Genomic DNA, 22030 nt, shown 5'->3' with positions numbered 1-22030 from the left:
TTTTGTGTGAACGGCAAAACCAGCAACTCACGACACACAGCCGCCTCAGACATGAGCAAAGGGGTCTCGGCATTCTTTAACAGAGTGTAGCAAGACGGCGTGCACAGAACAGTGAGTTCACACCCAAGGCAGAAGTGAAGTCACGTGACACAACTCAGGCAACCACGGCCAGAAACACCTGCCTCTGTTCTGTGCTTGGTTTTGAATCAAGTTCTGACCACTGACCGTTCAGAAGCAGTTTGTGAGTGGCAAGTGTGTTTGTGTGTTTGTTTTTACAAACAAGATAAAACTTAAGGTTAAAAAAGAAACTCAGGTTCTGGCTAATGGGAGCCTGAAAAGTATTTAGGCTTTTTTTTTTTTTTTTAATAATTTCTATATTGGGAGAAGAAAATTCCTATTTGGATTCCTGCAAACCAGCCCACTGTGACCTTGTACAGACAGGACTCTGCTAAGTTGGCCGGTCTCTGCACACAGCGATGGCTTCCTTTGCAATCACTTCTAGAAACAATGAAAATCTGACAGCATTGTCTGAGACAATAACCCGCCGTAACATCCTGTTGTCTATTGACTTTCTCGTTCCTATCTCACTCCGACTCTAAAAATAGCCACCGTTGACCCTGTTTCCGGATGAGGAATATTTAGAGAAATTGTGGTTTGTTTGGGTCACACACCTGTCAGTTACGTGAGACGGGTTCTGGGACCTGGATTCAACCTCAGGCTTCTCTGATTTGTCTGCAAACTGCTTCTTAGCAACAAGGTAGGAAGGAGAGTAGATCTGTTGTTCAATCTGTTTTATCCGCCTGAGATTTCCTGTGAGTATCTGAGAGGAGTTTGTTGTCTTTACAGCTTGGGCTAGGAGGGGTCTTGGCTTTCCTCAAGATCACCAAGTCCCTCCTGGGGATGGGCAAAGAGACACCATGGTGTTGTGGGCGGTGTTCTTGTACGAGTCAGGGACAGAGCAGATTGCGGTCCTTTCTTCTTTCTAGCGTGGTGCCTGGCTTGGTGGCCCAAGCTGTCTTCGGTTTAGGACTCATAAAAAATCAAATAAAATCAGATCCAGGCAGCGCGGTCCATGAGGAGGAAAACAAACAGACCTGCATTCCACCGTGTCACCGCCATGATGGGGGGAAAGATCCCCACAGACCGGCCCTTGACACTCAGAGCCTTGCCTACCACCACCCACTGCAGCGAGGGAGGAGGAAGACAGAGACCGACGTCATGCCACCTACGGACCTGCCCTGCAGTGCATGAAACAGACGGGCCATCGATACCCTCTTGCCACCATGCCATGCAGCTTGGACGGAGGATGTTACCCAGCGGCCAAGCTGCGGGAACAGCCATATGTGAAGTATGTGGTGGAAGGAGGGGAGAGAAAGGAGGTAGAGCAGCTTGAACATTATGGAGGAGACGCAAGGGTAGAGAGTGAGTGAGCCCTGCCCTGGGGACCATGATGTTGTGGTGAGTTTAGCTAAACTGCTTTGTGCTGCTCACAGGTTGCAAGCGCACCTGCTCAAGAGGATTCTCTCTCTCTCACACACACACACACACACACACACACACACACACACACACACACACACACACACCAGCACACCAGTTGGTATGCCCTGACTAGCTCAATGGCTGGGCGTTTCCAATCCTTGCCACTGCTAGCAAACCCTCCCCTCTGGTACTCCTGAGTTAAGATCTTGTAAAAAAATCTATATTTTGTCTCTGCTACCCCCAAACGCAATCAGGGAAGTGGCCCATGTGACCACATTCCCTGATTCTCACATGTTGGTGGGCCTTTAGGTCTGGTATTTCTTCTTCCCCATTATGGCAATCTCTCCCTTCTTCCACTCTTGCTGTTCCTAGCCCATGCAAATCTCTCTCTCTCTCTGCCCAGCCATTGACCGTTGGCTCTTTATTGATTGATCAAAAGCCAATTGGGAACAAGGACCTTCAGCATTTGGACACGCAGATTCCGGATTAATTCAAAGCATTAAAGCCAATTCCCAACACCATGGTGAGGTCCCAGCCTGAGTTACCACTGCAGGCCAGGTCAGGGTCCCCGGCTACTTAGCAACAGAGAGTGGTATCCATGTTCTTGGCTCATATCACCATTAGAGACTGTGAGGATGCCTCTGGTCTGGGTAGCCACCAGGGACCATGTGGATGTCCAAGGGCTGCGCTAAACTGGATCCACCCCTCACTGACTGCTGAGCTAGCCCTAGGGAGAGCAGGCCCTGTGCTACACCCAGGCACACAGCGGTAGCGCTATGAGTGAATAGGACCCTAGGGTGTGAATGAGGAAGCGCTGGCTTTGCCCCTCCAATGCCGTGAGGTGGCCTGGGCAGGGGGCGATGTCCTCTGCCCCCTTGACCCTTGCCACAGGAAGCAGTCAGGAGGGTTGACCCCAGGGTCATTAGAGTGGGTGAACTGGCCCAGCCCCTTGCAGGTTGTGGCACTTGGGAACGTAGCCCCTGAGCTTTGACTGGGCCGCAGAGTAGAGTTGGCGTTGGAGGCCTGGGTGTGGGTGAGTCAGCCTAGGCGGCATGAGAGCAGGAAGGCTGAGCTCCTGGCGATGGCGTCATTGGGCAGCCTAGCCGGAACAGTGCCTGAGAGCTTGGCTTTGTGGTGCAGGTAAGGTGTGCGGACCATCTCAGCTACCACCCAGGCCCAGATCCAGGGCTCCGCGTTGGCCCACCCCCAACTCCTTATCCTCTGTGAACTGTTGGGACTTGTGAAAGTGTCAGTCCTGCTGACTCAAAACTGTAGGATCTTCATGACACGGGGGAAACAACAGGAAAATGGGGAGGAGTCCCGGTGAGGATCCGATATTGATGGTGTCACAGAAGCCAGAGATCTTGGACCAGACCAATGACGTATTGCAACGAACATTCGCGAGTGAAGGTGCATGGACAGAGGGATATACTGTGGGGCACACTATGACACACTACAGCTTCCAGGATGAGATGCTTTTCTATGCATGGTTGTGTGTGTGTGTGTGTGTGTGTGTGTGTGTGTGTGTGTGTGTGTGTGTGTGTATGTATGTGTGTGTATGTGTGTGTATGTGTGTGTGTGTGTGTGTGTGTGTGTGTGTGTGTGTGTGTGTGTGTGTGTGTGTGTTGTGTGTGTGTGTGTGTGTGTGTGTGTGTGTGTGTGTGTGTATGTGTGTGTGTGTTTGTGTGTGTGTATGTGTGTGTGTGTGTATGTGTGTGTATGTGTGTGTGTATGTGTGTGTGTATGTGTGTGTATGTGTGTATGTGTGTGTATGTGTGTGTGTGTGTGTATGTGTGTGTATGTGTGTGTGTGTGTGTGTGTGTATGTGTGTGTGTATTTGTGTGTGTGTGTGTGTTTGGGTGTGTTTTGTGTGTGTGTATGTGTGTGTGTGTGTGTGTGTGTGTATGTGTGTGTATGTGTGTGTGTGTGTATGTGAGTGTGTATGTATGTGTGTGTGTGTGTGTGTGTGTGTGTGTGTGTGTGTGTGTGTGAGTGTGAGTGTATGTGTGTGTGTGTGTATGTGTGTGTGTGTGTGTGTGTATGTGTGTGTGTATGTATGTGTGTATGTGTGTGTGTGTGTATCTGTGTGTGTATATGTGTGTTTGTGTGTGTGTGTTTGTATGTGTGTGTGTGTTTGTGTGTGTGTGTGTGTGTGTATGTGTGTGTTTTCATTTTGGGTGTGGGGTTGGGGAGATGAGTGAGCCTAGGATGCATGATGTAAAACTTACCAAGAACTGATAAAAAGTAAAAATAAATAAATAAATAAAAGAACTCAAAAGGATTGGCTGATTTAATGAACACTCTCCAACTATGATAAAATTTCATTTGCTTCACTCTTAAAGTTGGAGTATAGATTTTTGCGTAAGTTTTTTTGCTAGTGATTCCTTCCCAAATGCTAATATAATTTTACATCAATCCAATAAAGATGGAGATCATTCAAAAGATACAGGCTGTAGCTTAGGTATAGAAATATAAACTCTAAAGACATTTATTTAAATTCTATGACCCAACCCTCAAGAATCTGCTAATGCTAGAGTGTGTTCTCTCTCTCTCTCTCTCTCTCTCTCTCTCTCTCTCTGTCTCTCTCTCTCTCTCTCTCTCTCTCTGTCTCTGTCTCTGTCTCTGTCTCTCTCTCTCTCTCACACACACACACACACACACACACACACACACACACACATATCTTCACTTCTCTATGGTTTCTGTCTTTCTACAACAGAAGACCATAGCTTTGGAAGGGAGTTACCATAACAATATGATTGCTGGAATAAACAGTATATACACTATAATACAATATACAAGAATATACAACAAACCTCATGGGGCTAAAAAACCTCCAGCGCCATAGTTAAAACAGCATTAGACTAAGCTAAGTGTATCAACATTCTACGAAGAAACCGCCATGGGTTCAATCCCTAGCAGAGAGAAGAGGGAGAGAGGGAGGCAGGGAGGGTGTGGGAGGGAGGAAGGGAGAGGGACGGAGACGTATGCAGACACACAGAGAGAAAATACTGCACTGTCACTCTCCTCCATTGTCACGAGAATCGTCCCCCATCTGCTTATGCAGCTAGTCAAGACCGTCCGTCCGTCCTCCTTGCTGTTCATTCTCTATTATAACTGAAGTCTGCTTGAATAGTCATGGTTCTGTGCTCAGCTTTGTACTTTGACGAAGGGATGAAAATAACTTCTACTTGAGCCCAATTTTCTTGGCACAAAAATAACTCTGTGAGCTCGCTGATGTAATAAATTATAGAAAACCCAAGGTAGGACTAGGTCTAAAATTGGAGTCCGGCTTGAGGCTGATGCCTCTAAGAGACATTGGAACCGTCGCCTACATTGCTCCATCGTTGTGGGTACCGAGCTATTGGTTCTGTGAATCTGGAGACCTGGGACCAGTATTGGTTTGTATATGCTTGGCCCAGGGAAGTGGCACCACTAGGAGGCGTGGCCTTGTTGGAGTGGGTGTGGCCTTGCCAGAATGGGCGTGGTCTTGTGGGCATGGGCGTGGTCTTGTTGGAGTAGGTGTGTCACTATGGGTGTAAGCATTAAGACCCTCATCCTAGCTGTCTTGAAGTCAGTCTTGTACTAGTGGCCTTTAGATGACGATGTAGAACTCTCAGCTCTGCCTGCACCATGCCTGCCTGGATGCTGCCATGCTCCCACCTTGATGATAACGGACTGAACCTCTGAACCTGTAAGTCAGCCCCAATTAAATGTTGTTCTTATATGAGTTGCTTTGGTCACGGCATATGTTCACAGCAGTAAAACCCTAAGTCAGACATCAAATATTCTTACACACTTACCCTGGACCTGAAATAGCTTGTTTACAGAGCAGGGGATGGGAATCAAATGTCAAAGCTTTCCTCAGGCCTGCTGTTTCCATCTCTTCTTACCTTAAAGTATCGTATTCACATATAGAGCACACCGAGTAACAGTGGGCCTTGGAATTTGAATCCTGTGCTTTTAAAAGCCTCATTCTCTTTATTCATCATTATTGTTAGAGTGTGCTATACAACATTCTTGATAATATTTATCTTCTCTCCCACAACTCTTCCCAGATCTACCCTTCTTCTATACCCACCCACACTTGTAACTTTTTTTTTTTAAATCTTTAATATCAAATTGTGCTGCCCAAATATTCTTGGATGTGCGGTGTTCCACTGGAGACTAGTCATCCTACCAGGGGCTGTACTTTCAGAGGAAACGGTTTCTCTCTCTCCCAGCATCTAACAGTTGCCAGTAGCTCCTTGGCCAAGGGTAAGATTATTCCCTGCCTCACTCTGGGATTTCATGTGACTTGGGGTTATACGAGTTGTGATCACGCTGTTAGAACCCTGGCATCCAGTGGACTAGTCTTTATTTTTGCTGTAATCAATAACAAACAAACAAAATAAATAAATAATACCTTCTCTTAAATGTGCAGAAAAACTCACATTGCTTAAAACTGTGTCAGGAGAGGCGATTTTTTTTTCAACTTACTGTCATATGGTACTAAAATTAGTGTCTGAACTTACACTACTAAGCACTGTAACTTGATGTAACTCACAAATTAAATTCAGGATGACAGGCTGAAATTCCTAGTGGGTCAATTAAGTCTTCTAAACAAACGGAGCTGGATGGGATCCTGGTAAAAGAGACAAGCCTGCCCGAGAGCCCAACTAGAATATCTGATGTCATCCACATACACACGACTGTAAAACACGGAGGAGTATGGACGCTCCCAAGGGCTGGGATACCATCCCTAAAAGTGCCTGGGAAGAGGGGAGTGACCCACACAGGCAGGATGCTTTTATTCTCTAAACCCCCCTCTGTGTAGCAGAGACACCAGGGCTCCTGGGCTGGCCCCTCATTAGGAAAGTGTAAAGAACTGGGCCAGCCCCTTTCTGAAGCACAAAAGCCCTTTGCCTCTTTTGTTGTCTCAGAAGCTTCAATGGGCTTCAGACTTTCAAAGGTTCCTTTCCAACCAGGCTAGGATGGATCAGTGCCCAGGGTACTGTGTAGGAAACAGTGTTTCTGCCCACTCCGTAACCCCAAGCTGGCGAGATCCCCCTCTGAAGGCTAGAACACAGTGTTTTATGACTCAAGCCATAGGGAAAAAGCAGAGAGCTGGGTGATGAAATTCCACTTTACCCTTCACTTTCAAATCACTATTTATTACCTGGCAACCTTTGCAAGAACATAAACAACTGTTCTTAAAGACTTACCGGACACCGCCCTCCCCCCGTCCATCCCCGCTCTTAAACATCACACATTCAGGGCAGACAGCATCCTTTGAAAAGCTAAAATAGAGCCAGGCCATCTTAGCTGGTAGTTAAAGGAGGCGGTGATGGACAGATACATAAAAGCCAAGTTAAGTGAAAGGAAAAGGAGCCATTAGGAGTGGGCACGGCAACTCAGAAGCAAAGTCACCAAAGGACTGGCAAGAGTGAGGACCAGTGTTATTCTCCTCAGCTAGAGCCCAGTGACGGGAAGAGGTAGATGCCTGGCATACTGAAAACCCTTGCTACCCTCCATTACAACAGAGAGAGAGAGAGATAAACCTAAGTCTCCTCTTTGATACCAAACAGATTCCAAAGAGGCGACTTGGTGTCAGCTGTAACTCATTCACACCCCTTGCTTTGCTCCCATTACCCAGCCCTCAGTCACAGAAATCAATCCGTAACGTTTTATTAATTCCGTTAACTCCACAAATATCTGCTAGCTCTTTCACCTATGATCAAGCCACTGATAAGACCCAGGTGTTGGGAAAATGGCCAGAATACACTCGGGTAGATAGCAGGTCACTGAGGTCGTGAAGCTGAAGTGTCACACAGCCATCTGGAAACAGCCCGGCCTTCAGACCCGACAAAGCTGGATTTGAACCCCTTTCTAGCCACCTTGCGCCAGTCAGCTCTCTGGGGGTAGGTAGAAACATACTTATTAACTTAGCTCTGCTTGTAGCAGCCTGGTTTTCACCAACCCACATCTCCGGACCCTCACGAACTCCTCCTGCAAAACAATTCCGATGTCCTCTGAGCCTTACTGGCAGGCACCGCAGCAGTAGTGACTCCACTTCTCGGTACAATTCTCTATGTTAGTTACTTAGCTTCGTGTGGCTGTGATAAAGCCACTCGGAAGAAACGACTGGAAAAGGAGAGGATATTTTCGGGTGGCTTGTGGCCTGAGAGGTTTTAGTCTATGGTCGGCTAACTCCATTGCTTTTGGAACTATGTCATGGCAGAGGACACATCACGCATGACAGAGCAAAACCACGGAACTCGTGGCAGAGGGAGGGAGGGAGGGATGGAGGGAGGGAGGGACGGAGAACACACAGGGGACACAGGAAAGACAGAGACTCAAGAAATGGGGAGAGAGACACAGAGAAGCAGACATATAATGGTGGAGAGACAGACAGACACACAGACAGACAGAGAGGAGCACACCCAACACAATTACAAGCAATCGGAGGTCATTCTGCTCCCAGTCCTGGGGTTGCTGAGGGCAAGAGCCTTCAGGCTGCATCATACTTGAGGCAGAGACACAGCCGTTCCCACAGCGAGAGCCCTTGGGATCTAGATACCTCTAAAATTGCACCTTCCAGTAACGTGCGGGTACAGTCAGGTTTCAACACAGGCTCTGAAAAGGATTTCCGACCCACAGCAGACCCCCTTATTTAGAAAGCGTTCAGGAAGTCAGTAACTCCCGGCTGAGGCAGACCATTACAACAACCACATGCCTTGTGGTGGGTAGCCGGGGAATCCACAGAGAGGGAGGGGGATGTGTGGGTAGCACAGGACCCTACACACGAGGATCTTGGATGTATCTTCACAGGCCAAGACTAGACTGTGTCCCATGTTGTAGGACAGCGATGGATGTATCTGTCTCAGCCACCTAGGACTCAATGTGGCCACTCGGCCCTAAGCTCTCTTCCTCTTGCTCCTCCTTTTCATTTTCCTATACACTCCCATTTTGGACAGAAGTGTGCCCTTGGCCTGTATCATTCAGATCACACTGAGTACCTGTAACTGTAAGACACAGCGGCTGCACTAAGTGTGTGTGTGCAGAGAGCCCAGTACCATTTGACTAAATCAACTCCGAGAAACTGACTCTGTGTCAGACCATAGGAAACACCGTCTACAAATAAATAAATCAGTGGTGGTGGCTTTCCTGCATTAGCAATCCTCCGGTCTCTGTTTAAGCTCCTCCGTGTTGTGAACTGTCATGGCTACCCCCAGGCCCATCACGGTCTTTGCTCCTAGCATTTGCAAAGTAGTCAGAGAAGGGAGATTGCAGTAAGATAAGATATTCTAGCTCGATTTTGGAGTTGGTAAACAGCTGGGTAAAAACGAGACACATCTGTTCAAGAGACAGCTGCTGCTTCCCTAACATGTGGGGTTCACATCTGGATTCAGGGCAGTTGAATTCTTTGTTCCAAGCTCTGGTGAGGGAGGCATCGGCCCACTTGGGGCTTCTCCTGCCCAGTCTGCCCACGTGTGGAGCCCTGCTCTCTGGGAACTCGACTTCCCACTAGGGGAGAGCCTGGTTGGGGCCTCCGGAGGTCCCAGTCTCAGACCTTCCCAGGGGCAGTGAGCACTGAGCACGTGACCACGCTGATGAACTTCCTCTGCCCAGTTAAATTCTCTATTTCCCTACTTGAGTCTAAGAGTAAGAGTCACAGAGGCTGTTGTCTGACTGTCTGTCTTTCACTTGGCAAGCTTCCTAGGGCATTCTCCTGAGCAGGCTCGCTTATACTCCGAGCCTTCTTGTGCAGAGAAACATTGTTTCTACCTTTTAAAAGGATTTAAGATCTGCCTTTGGGAATCTGATCTTCCTCTAGGTCAGTGTTGCTGGAAACAGCTGACTGAAGTAGATGGTTCTCAAGGAACAGTCACGTTCTGTAACACAGTTAACATCTATCGCATTGCAACCCACCCAGTGGCCCTGTCCTCTGCCCCTCTTACTTATGAATCGCCTTTGTGTGTGATTTCATAATACAGAACAGATGTTACAGAAGAATGCTCTAGGAGAATGCCCCACAAGAAAATGATGCTTTCTACCCAGATCCTAAGAAATACATCAGGGACTCCATTTTCTGTTACACCCCCCTTTTAAAAGTAGTCGGTAGCTTTAGCTAACATCAGAGAGTGCCACCTTACATCTTGATATTTGCAGTCTCCACAGTGATAACTAGTAGGAACATTGTGTCAGAAGTCATAAGATCCCCAAGTTTTAACTAAGGATCCGTCTACAATCCAGTTGTAAGAAAAAAGGCAATTATGTAGGAAGGATGCTTCAATGTCTCTAGAGCAATGGTTCTCAAACTTCTTAATGCTGCAAGCCTTTAACACAGCTCCTCCCATTGGGGTGATTGTTGGCATTCTGTCTAAGCTCCGCCCCCACAGTTACCTGGCAACAGCCAAGTATGCCTGACTCACTATAAAAGGGACTGCTTGTCCCTTCCTCATTCTCTTTTCTCTTCTCTTTTCCTCTCCTCTCCCCTCCCCTCCCCTCCCTTCCCCTTTCCTTCCCTTCTCTTCTGTCTTCTCTCTTCTCTTGCAGTCTTGCCCTCTTCCCCTTTGTCCCTTCTCTCCCCATTCCCCTCCCCTCTTCCCTCCACCTGCTCATGGCCGGCCTCTATTCCTCTCCTCTTCTCCTCTTCTCCTCTCACTAAACCTTTCCACATGGAACCATATTGATTTGGTGTCGTTTGTCTGGACGCAAGCCGAGGTTTCTACCCCAACAGTGACGTCCCCTCACCCCCAAACCATAAAGTTATTCCCACTGCTACTTCATAACTGTGATTCTGTTACTGATATGTGACCCCTACGAAAGGTCTGGGGTCGCGACCCACAGGTTGAGAACCAGTGCTCTAGAGGGCTAAACCTGGGCAATGTTGTTCTTTTGTACCTTTATGGAGAAACCTATTTTATCCCGCTCTCTGTCCACAGTGTTGTATGTGCCATGTGATGGGTAGCCAGGCATTCAGGAGACAAAGTAAGCTGTCACACTGATATATATATATGGAAATTCTGTGAGGAGTGACGGGTATCCAAGCACCCAAGGGGAAAGGTACGCTGATCTGCAAGTTTCCACACGATCCGTCCACTGGGGACACACAGAGAAGCAATGTGGAGTTTGCAGGAGGCTCTTGGGTGTGGCTCTTAGGACCCACCTCCGAAGTCAAATCAAGGGCAGGAGTTCATACTGTTTCGTTTTCTCTATTCGGAAACAGAAGACTGTGTCTTCTGTTAGAACTAGCTCTACTCGTCATAGACAGTGGTGACCAGTGAACAGCCACAGGAATGTGCTTTCTTAATGAGAGATGAATCCTACCTTCAGCTACAGCTTGAAGGAGGTTCGGGTGCTGATTGGCCGCGCTCGACAAACATCTGCTTAACAGGAGTAGTGTAGCCAACAGAGGGGGGCTGCTTGAGGGCTGGGCACACGGATGCTCTCTTACACCCCATTCACAGCTTTTGAAGGCGAGCCCTCGCGGTTATCAGTTGGCTCGCCCACCCATTCTCACCGTGTGATAGGGCGCTGCCGTCCTGACTGCTCCACAGGCTGAGAGCAGCTGTGACTATACCAGGAAAGTGTACCTGTATGTGGAACCTTCTACTGCGTGTCTGCATTCACCCACAAGTGAGCACTGCATTTTAATTGTTTATTTATGATGACAAATGTCCATACGGAAGCACCTTGTGCAGACTGTTATTGAAGATACTGTTTTGGTTTCAGTACATTGAGTCTGATGAGAAACATAAATGCTAGAAGGAAACTTAATCTTTTTGAAAGATGAGGTTTTTTTTCCCTGTTGTTAGGGTAAGCGTTCTATCTAATTTTATTTACCTCCTCCTCCTTTCTTTGGGTTGCTATCAGGAACTTGTCACTTAGTCACTGTCACTGACTCACCTTGCTTTATCTCCCTATTTCTTCATCTTGTCCCTGCTAACATCCCAAACCAAGAAGAGGTCCTCTGTGGAGAGATTTACCTCGTCCTAGTCTCAGAAGTGGTAGCGTGTTTCAGAAGGTCATCTAAAGGCAAGTGGAGAACCGTGACCCTCTAGGGGGAGTCATTGGAGACCCCAAGGCCTGCCCCTTTTCTCTATGTGATGGTCAAACTCATTCCCCCTGTTGAATTTAATCTCCATATCGGAAGAAATTGGCTTTTATTTCAAGACACTTAAAACTACTTTCGGAAGAAGAGAACATTATCAACTATAAAAGGTCATGAATTATAAATATTTGGCCTCAAGGCTTCAGCAACCACGCCATCTCCCTAGGACACGCATTAGAGCCATCACCAAACCAAAGTAGCTAGGGAGGAGTGCCAACCTGCAGACAGTGCTGTAGCTCTCTTCAGAAACAAATCATTTATACTTCAGAGGGATGGCACTTGGGACCAGGGACCTGAAGAAGCCCGGGGAGCAAGCCGAGAAACTGTAATTGTTTTTAACTTTCTCCTCTGTAGAGAAAGCAGATGAGGCTGGGGATGAGTTTCCCCCATATTGAGCAAATGCAGACATCTTCTGCAGAACATGGGCCACTGTTAAATTGTACCCCAGCCCTCCCAGTTCTTCTGTGGACAATTCTGAGCACTGTCAACTCCTGCAACCAGACTGAACGGCCCCAGCATCCCCATGTCTAGAAAGCCTCTTTCCCTGGTTGGTCTCAGATTCCTTGGGGCTGAGCCAGAGTGGTTCAAGACTACGGCATTGTGGGAAGGAGAAAGCCGTTGCTAGAGAGGGAGCGGTGCCGATAAGGAGCCAGAGAAGAAAATTGTTTAAACTGAAAGTATCCGAGAGAAGCAGAGAGGGCTGGTGTTTCCTGGGAGATGAAGAGGAGAATGGTAGATAATAGAACTTCGGGGAAGGTTTTTCAAATGCCTGCATGTACAGGCTGGGAGGAACTATCACAGACCAGAAGCTCAGCACTGCGTCTAGAAAGATCTGTGGTAGTATCCGGTATGGAGTAAAGGCTGTAAAGAGAACACCAAGTACTGAAACCAAGGAGCTTTTATAAAAGTCAAGCGAGACACAGGGTGAGGTGTAAAGTCATGATGGTTGTTCACGTTTGAGTGGGGGGGGGAACTGGGGTTTATTGAGCACCTACTTTGTGCTCAGCCTTAACATGTCCATGATCAGTTTGACATTATGCAGGACTGTAGATAAACTGAGAGACATCACTTTCGAAAATTCCCTCAGCGACAACAGGCAGAGAGGATCTTAATTCGGTACCTTCCAGCCCCAAACCAGGATCCTTCTATCTGAACTTTAGCTCTTCTGAGGACCAAACGACAAGCACTGGAGTTTGTTTCTAAAGCTGACACCTTTTCACAATGAAAAAGACAACTTGAGGAGACCAGACTTTTTACACTCAACGTAAGAAACAAAATGGTGTCAGAGAGAAATGAAAGCCTGTGGGATTACAGACAACTTAGCTTTCACTGGGACTTGAAGCTTTCTATAAGCACTTGGCTTTCACTATCATGGAGAACATTTTATCTGATAAATGGGATTAGCCTCATTCAGCAGAGGCTTATAGAGAAATGAAGAAACTTCTGAACTAGACCCCAAGCAGGGGACTCCCCCGAGCACACTGCACTGCTCTGGGAGGACCAGGCACACACAATGGGGCACCATTGTGGTGAATCCAGACGCGCAGGTACAGTGTTTCGGTCACCCCATCCCCACTCCCACCTAACCCACTCCCTGCTCGTTCCCCACTGTCAGGGACAAGGTCAAGAAGTGACTGAGGAACAGAGATTGGGAGCCAGCAAGAGTCAGGGAGGGCAGCAGAGAAAGCCAGTACCAACTGTGTAAGCCATCTGATCGCTGAGTGTCTCAAAGGCCTGCAGGAAAAGGGACGTCGTAAGGTGCTATTTAATAACTGGCGTCTGTCGCCAGGGGTCAAAGGTTCCTGGTAGTTGGCTAACTCTTCAGCGGAAGGTTTCCACATACACCAGAACGTTGAACAGATTCCTATGTGTCTCACATGACAATGACAGCAAGAGACACGTGCAGCCGGGGAAAGGTCAGGGTTGCCACGGCTGTGGCTGGAAGGAGAACAGGAGACTTGGATGATTCTGAGAGCACAGATGGTATCAACAGCAGCTACAGAGTTTGACCTGGGTGGTTTGACCGTCCCAGGGAGGGCTCTTGGGACAGCTCACCCAGCCTTTCTCAGTGAGGATGGCAAGGCTGCTCTGGGGACCAGGTTTTGAGAATTGTCCATGTTGCCAGGGGTTTCTGTCTGTCAAAGGAAACAGCTGTCCCTGTGAAGGAACGCCGCAAGAGAAAATAGGCTGGGTTTAGGAGGCTCTACGTGGAAAAGAGAAATGGCGTGGGCTATCCATGTATCTCAGCAAACAGTTGTGAGATGGAAGACACAAAAGTCTAAGGGATCTGGATGGCGATGGAGCTCGACTTCAGAGTGAGGGAACACCACGAGGATGCTGTCATAGGAGCTGTGATACCCCAGCTCAATCTTCCTGTCAGGAGTCCTCTGGGCGAACTCTAGCGTCTTTGCTGGCATTTTGTTTGTTTTTGTGGTTGTTACTGCTGATCGTTTGGAGGTCTTTATTTTCCTACAGTAGTTGAAAAAAAAAAAAAAAGGAACAAGACAGAGAAGAGTATTTTCCAACATCCAGAGAGACCACAGTCTGATGAGGATGAGAAACAAGAACGCGATTGAATGTAAAACCATTTGGTAAACGTTTAGAGAAAACAAGATTGAAATAACGTAGGAGAAAAAGCAAAGCTTCGCCTCAGAAAACTGACAAAGACTTCCATAAAGAGGTGCAATTAAATGGACACGAAGGATAGAGGATAGGCCAAGCAAAGAAGAAAGAACGCACTAGGCAGAGGGAACTCCATGTACGACATCGCAAAGGGGATAGAAATTTTGGAGGACATTGCGCCCAATCCCCTTGGAGGATACCATACTTGCTCTAGGCATCCATTGAATTAGTTTGTCAAGGAGACTCGACGCCCGACTTGTGTCCTGGGAAACCCCGTCGTTCCCTTTGCCCTGGCTGGCAGCGCAGAGGCTGCACCATGCCTGGAGCTACTGTAAAAGACGTTAACGAGCAGGAGTTCGTCAGAGCTCTGGCAGCCTTCCTCAAGAAGTCTGGGAACCTGAAAGTCCCCGAATAGGTGGACACAGTCAAGCTGGCCAGACATAAAGGGCTTGCCCCATCCAATGAGAACTGGTAAACACACGAGCTGCTTCCACCACACGGCACCTATACCTCCGTGGGGGTACGGGGGAGGCAGGTTGGTGGTTCCTTGACCAAGATCTACAGAGGACGACAGAGAAACTGTGTCAGGCCCAGTCACTTCAACAGAGGCTCTAAGGGTGTGGCCCGCCAGATCCTCCAAGCCCTAGTGGGGAGGGGGACCTGAAAATGGTGGAAAAGGACCAAGATGGCGGCCGCAAGCTAACACCCCAGGGACAGAGAGATCTGGACAGGATTGCTGGACAGGGGCAGCTGCCAACAAGAAGCATTAGATCAAAGGATGCTGGGTTAATAAATGACCTCATTTATTTAAAACAAAAAGAATTAGTTTGTCAAGTTTCCATGTGTCAGTTAAAGGTAGGGCTTTATCTTATAAACGATGAAGAGATGGGGACAGTTAGAACAAACTTTGCCACACGTAGGTTTAGTTTTGAAGATTTGAGGTTTAGGGAAACTTCTAGATGAAATTCTAAAAGGCTGGTTGAGAAAATAAAGTATTAATGAATTGTGAATGGAAACTGAAACAGGAGAAACACAACAAGACACTCTTCCTGCCGAGTAGGGCAGACTAAGACTTGTAGGTTTGAATGGAGCCAGGTGTGGTGGTAATGCCCGATATCCCAGACATTGAAGCAGGTTGGAGGTTCGAGGATAACCTGGGCAGCTCAGTGAGCTTTCGTCTCAAAATTAAAACAAAGGGCCAAGAATTAGCTTATTGGTGGAACACTTGCCTAGCAGAAGGTCCTGAGGGAGGAGAAAATCAGAATCCGAAACCAACAGTCCAAGTGGTGGAGCAGAGGAGTTACTTTACTTGAAAGTCCTTCTCTTGGATGTGTGAGTCCCTTGTCTGGCTGTCTGGGCAATAATGCACTCTAGTCTTCCCATGATGCTTAGAGTCTGTTTGCTTTGTTACTTAGTATCACTCCATATATTGACATCTCAAGGAGCAGAAGGTAAAGTTCCTCCAAGTGTTCTTTATGCCGGTGTGGAGAGAATAACAACTCTCTCAAGTATGTGTAAGTTGTAAGTTCTTCTAAATGGACAGGCTACACATGCACTTGGGTCCCCCATGTCTTCCGTGCCTCCGGCTGCCTAGTCATGAAATCTCTTTCTCACAGACTGTCTCTTAGAATTTGTGTTCCCTTATGCAGACCCTGGAGATGCCCATTTAGGGGACACCCCCTTTGACAGCATATAATTTAACAGATTCAAAAAGGTGGGAAAGCCTCGCTCTTCCTACAAGGAGGTCATGAGGAAGAGTGGACCGGCATGGCCTCCAAGGTGGTCAGATCCGTACCCCACTTCTGTATCCAACCTGCTCATAATTTGTGGAAATTAGGTCAGCGCTGGATTCAGTGTGCTCATCTGTGAATACAAAATCATGACGCCTCCTTTGCAGGCCTGTCGAGGAATCCCAGGAAAAATACAGACTATGTCAGCTGCTACGTCCACACTGGGAGGCTCCACATTTTAATCTGTATCAGTGCTACTCCTTCTGATGTTTGGCCCAAGCTGGACACCAGTGCTGCTGTATTTTCTCACAGGTTGCTTCACAGGCTTCACATTGTGTTACCTACCTTTGCTGGACATCGGCACTGGCTGCGATGTGCTTTCACATTGGCTTTCTGGACGGAGCAATCAGCTTACTGGAAGAAGGCCAAATGGTGGATGGTGTGGGCCTAGACCCAGTGGTTTTTCACAGTCAGGGATTATTGTAACCAGAGAGTATTTTTTTGTTTGTTTGTTTGTTTTCACAGCTCAAATCATAGCTAGAACCTAGGGGGTTCTGAACTATTCTGTATAATCCTGTGGCTCCAGATCTAATTTCTGTTTTGCTCAACAGGGTGACACGTAAGGCTAAGCCTCCCAGGAAAAGACAGTTGTTAGGACCTCTTCGGGCTGTGGTTGAAGTGATTAACCGGCGATTAGGGTGTGTCCTCTGGCAAGAAGGAGGTCGCGTGTATAATACAGAACTCGACTAGGTGTATTCTGTCCTCCGTTATAAAAATCGAAACGAGGGGCCCCAGAAATGGCTCAGCAGTTAAGAGCACTTGCTGTTCTTGCCAAGAACTGAGTCCGGCTCCCAATATTCATGTGAAGGCTCACAGCTGCCTGTAACTCCAGTTCCAGAAAACCCCATACTCTCTTCTGATTTCTGTAGGCTCCTGCACACCCACAGGCACAAACCAACACATAAATACTTCTCAAAGAAAATAAGTACGTAATGAAAGCCAGGGAGCTTTTATTGAAGCATCAAATAATATCAATATTTAATATCTTCCAGTCAAGTAGCAATAGGCTCCTCTTTCCTGTTTCATTTTGTTTTGGTTTTTTTTGGTTGTGACTTTTTTTTCCAGACAGGTCTTATTTTGTAACCCAAGCTAACCTAGAACTTGTAATAATACTCCTGTGTGCACACAGATTACAGACCTAAGTCACCGTGCCTGGCCCTCAGATGTCACCATCTAATATCAGCTTTTATTCAAATTTCTGACAACCCAAAATAATGTGGATTTTTTTTTAGGGGGACAACATTACCATTAGTTATCAAAATCAACACATCCGAAGCACACGCTTTTTCATTTTCCCCAATTAAAAACTTCCACGGCGAACGCTGGTTGTTGAATTCACAGCATTCTGCTTACTGTGCTACAGAAGTGTGGCTCTTACTCAGCGGGGCTGGGGTCATGCAAGGTCAGGGTAAACTTTTCAGCAACCAGGAAGCAGAGATGAGCTTTAAGCATTAAACTCTAGAGCGGTAGAAACAGGTCTGAGAAGGGCTTCAGGGGGAAACAGAGCATGTGACGTGTTACCCTAGAGAGATCGACATGGCAATTTCTGTCCAAATGCAACATTCAGTCGGACAAACCAGGGGTGGGGGAAGCAGCTAAAGGATTTCATTGGTTCTTACAATTTCCTTCTTCACCTGCACGAATGTTTTGCACGTGTCCTGAGTTTCTGGGACCAAGAGTCCAACCCTGTTCTCTACAGTATTAGGACTGTGTCTGAAAGGGGCAGTATGGGCTGTGGCTTCCCCACACTTTATGGAAAGAGGTCTTTATTTCTGTTTTGAAATTGTCCTGATAGTAAGGAAGAAGGGTCCACCTCGGTTTTACTCAGCTCCTTAGCTGAGTGGTTTTCTTTTGAATCAAGTCATGACTTGAAGATACGATGGCACACGGCAAGTTCAAGAACCTCCCTCCCTTTGGCTTCTACGCAGCTGCCCCTCCAGGCTGAAACATAGTCGCCAGTTTGTCTTCCTTGCTGGCCACCATGAAGGTAAAACATTAACAGGTGTGCGTTAAACTGTTACTTGCTTACTTGTTCTTTTAATGTAAGTCAAAAGTTAATAAAAACACAGTCTGTTTTCTCACCAAGTGCTTTAGTTGTAATATTTAACATCCAATTTACTTCTGGGGCCAGGCCCAAGAGGAAACTTACCCCATCCCGTAACATTTAATAACCAGGGCTGCTTCGGGTGCGGGCCTCCATTGTCATGATTGTAAATGAAATGCGGTGTAGAATATTTATAAAAGTCTAGATCTTCAGCAACTTACTGCATCCTTGATTAGTGGGCATTCAGAGTGTTCCTGGGAGGTCTCTAATCCCCACCCCCCAGTGTAATTAACGTCCAGCTCACTGAGCGAAACTTTTGCGGGGACAGATTTGGGATTACAACCTCAGACAAGGAAATGCTTGCAGCGGAGTGAAAAATGCAAAGATCTATGTCTTTGCAACTTAAAAATCTTGACACGTGTTCTGGGGAACATCTGCATAACTGTCTCCTGTAAGGCTTGCTTACAAACCCAGTTCCCACCTCCTGTAACCAGGCGAGACTTCCAATGGAGGGGTGGGGACACCGACACACAAAAGCTTTGACCGGAAATCTGTCCTGTCACAAAATATGCAGGGATAAAGATGGAGCAGAGACTGAGGGAACAGCCAACCAATGACTGGCCCAACTTGAGACCCATCCATCCCATGAGAGAGAGCCAACTCCTGTCACCATTAATGACACTCTGCTGTGCTTGCAGACAGGAGCCTAGCATAGCTGTCTCCTGAGAGGCTTCTCCTAGCAGTGGATGGAAACAGATGCAGAGACCCACAGCCAAACATTAGGCAGAGCTCAGGGAATCTTGTGGAAGAGGGGAAGGAGGGATTGAAGAAGCCAGAGAAGAAGTCAAGAACGCCACAAGAAAACCTACAGAATCTACTAACCTGGGCCTATACCGGCACACAGGGGAACCAGAGAACATGTAGGGGAAGTTTTGATTGGGATGTAAAGTTAATTGATTAATTAACTAATTAATTAATGGGAAAAATCCCAAACTATATGCTTAGACTTATTAAGTGCCCCTGAAATCCAATACCTCAGAGTCTCTGCTATTATCGAAAGCCAGAGGGGCTTCCTTACACAGTGACAATTCAGGACTCCCATCAAGACAAATGAGAAGTCAACCGGTAAGGTGGGTGATCTGCCTAGTTCCATGATAGGATTCAATCCTGATCTGGAGAGGCCACGATTCTAAGAACTCAGCCAGCAGCCCTGACTGTCTGTCTGAGGGAGGAGGCTAGAGAACCACCAAGGTCTCAACCCACAATTGTAGCATCTTATTTCTGCTGCTGACCACGTGTTCTAACAGTGGGCCAGCCCTCCGATTCCATCATTTAAATGCCTGGATTTTGTAGCTAGGGAGTTGACCATGAGGCAGACAATACAGAAGAGGACTCAGGTACACTGTCCTTTTGGCATGGTCACTAGATGGCCAATGACCGAAGGTGGATAAAAAGGAACTACATCAGAGTAGGTCCAACATTATAGGGAAGGAAGTCGGGAAGGTCAGCCCCACACCTCACTAGACTGAGTATGTACTCACCTTGTCCCCTTTCCAGTCCCTCAGAAGTGAATGCTGACAACTTCCTGTCTGGGTTGGCAATACCCCTTTGCCCATTCCGGGCACAGCTGACACATAGGCAGGTCAGGTGGCTCCAAGTCACTTGTCAGTCTCTGGCACTTTCCCCCTAGATGTGGCGGAGGTTAATCTTTGTGGGGAGAGAGAGGCTTAAATTCACACCTTAGTAACAAATATCTAATCTCTTTGCCGGGTGAATTTTCCAGCGTATTACTAGATAATGGCTGTTCAATATTTTTTCTTTGGCTGGTGATGCTTTGATTTTTAGCTTACCAGCTCTTTACTTCCAGATAATGACGGTCCTTGTTAACTTTCTGGCAAAAGCTGCAACATATCGAATATTTCTTCCAATCCCATGCTCAGTCCTAGAAATATTGCACCCCTTTCACCTGCTGATCAGGGAGAATGGTGAAGTAAGTACACTGGATTAGGCCTGATCTCGGAGAACGTATTCCTTTTAAAGCATGGGCTCCACGTCATGCTGAGACCGTCTTACTGAGGCAGCTGTCTTGGCCAGCCAGCTCCTTCTCAATCAAAACATTCAAGCTCCAGACACGCTTTCAAACTGCTGGGAGGACACACAGAGATGTCTGTGTGTCTCAAATACCCTTTATTTAGTCGGGAGACTCTGACATCTCTGTTCGTTGCGATGACTTTATTAGTCAGCCACTAACCAGTCACGTCTCAACACCTCCTGAGCGTCTCTATTGCACTCTGCGTCAACAGGGTCAGGATCTCCTTGGGTCATAAACATTTCACGCCCCCCAAAAGGTGTTAATACACCGACCGTTTATTTCCTGCTGGTATAGAGTCTATGCTATCCAGCCGGTTGTGTTGTCTCTAAGATTGTCCCACATGGAAAGAGTTCTCAGGAGGATTTGAAAGATATAGTTGACTAATACTAACTTTTAGCCATAACTCACCAACCAGAACCCAGTGTACAACCTTAATGCTGAATGTCTGGAAAGCAGGAGGATGTGGTCGGAGACCCACAGAAGTCTCTAGACACTGACAGTGAAAAAGGACACAAAGCTTGAGAGGAACTCTTGGCCTCACGGAGACTCGAACCTATTAGGTTGATGGGAAGAAAGACAACTGGGAATCGCCAAACACCTCTTGAATCCATTTTTGTGAGGTGCGAGTTTATGACTCGCAATTATTAGACAGCTACCGTTTCCTAAGGTCTGACCTACTTGCTGTGTGTCAAACACATCTAACTCTCAATGTCACTTCTGGCGAAGACAGGAGAAGCCACCTTGCTGTTTCCAGCATGGCAATGAGCACCAAGTAGACACATTAGCTTCCTAGATTTGCTGTGACAAAGTTTCTAGCCAGGGTGGCTTCAAGCAGCAAAGTTATCCTGTCACCGTTCTAGAGGTCAGAAGTCTGAAAGCATCAGCAGGACCACATTCCCTCTAGGCACTCTTTCCTTGCCTTGGTCACAGTTCTGGGGTAGCCATCTAGCCTTGGCTGGAACTTATAAACTCCCCTAAGCGGATCATCTTCAATCCTGTGTGTCTCACATGATCTTTTTCTCTTATGAAGATAATTCATACTGGATTAGGGCCTGCTATTGCGACCTCATCTTAGTCCGATGACATTTGCAATGAACCTCTTTCCAAAGAGGCCATCACACTGGCAGGTACTGTGGATTAGGACCTCAAAGTCTGTTAGCAACATACAACTGCGCCCGTAAAAGAAGTGATTTCAGAACGTTTGGAAACCTCACAGGAACAATGTTCAGGCTAGAGAAATCTAGGGAGACCTTGTCTAAGCCAAGCCCTCCTATACCTGCAGTGAACACAGGAAGTGAAAACCCAGAGACAGGCAGTCCAGATGGCCACCAGCAGGTGCAAGGGCCAGTGCGCATGCGTGCGGTTCAGTCTGACGGAAGATGACGTTCTAGGGAGGCGTGACGGCTAGATTGGGTGTCAGCTTGAATGACCAGGCTAGCAGATCAAACGTTGCCTCTGAGCATGTCTATGAGGGTGTTTTCAAAAGGGACTGGATTTTAACAGTGCACAGTGAGAAGAAACCTCGCCCCGACCATGAACTTAGAAGAGGAGGCGCTGTCCAATCGCTTACAAGTCCAAGCAGAACAGGTTTTCTTTGTCCTCCATCGGAGACGCCTATCTGCTTCTGCACCCAGACCCTGGGGCTCCTAGCTGTTGGCTTTTAGATCTTACGCAGCTCAGGTGACATCCCTCAACCCCTGCCAGTCCTCAGGACTTTACCCAAGTTCTCAGGCCCTTCATATTTTACTGAATCCACTGACTTCTCTGACCTTGGAACTGGACCTCAGTGAACTGCCTGCTTGCTTCGTTCTCACGCTGGAAGATGGCATTCTGGAGAAATGTTTAGCCTCTGCAATTTCTAGAGCTGGTTCATATAATAAAACATTTTTAAAAATCTATTATAT

At 47.2% G+C, this 22030-nt stretch overlaps 1 pseudogene; it reads left to right on the top strand.

Moving 5' to 3' along the window:
- The first annotated feature begins 14073 nt into the window (after positions 1–14073).
- On the top strand, positions 14074–15315 carry LOC116887297 (annotated as a pseudogene).
- Positions 15316–22030: the final 6715 nt, after the last annotated feature.

The sequence above is a fragment of the Rattus rattus genome, chromosome 18, assembly GCF_011064425.1.
Source record: "Rattus rattus isolate New Zealand chromosome 18, Rrattus_CSIRO_v1, whole genome shotgun sequence".
NCBI classification, from domain to species: domain Eukaryota; kingdom Metazoa; phylum Chordata; class Mammalia; order Rodentia; family Muridae; genus Rattus; species Rattus rattus.
Note: the sequence above shows the minus strand (reverse complement) of the source record. Positions and strands in the feature narration are given on the sequence as shown.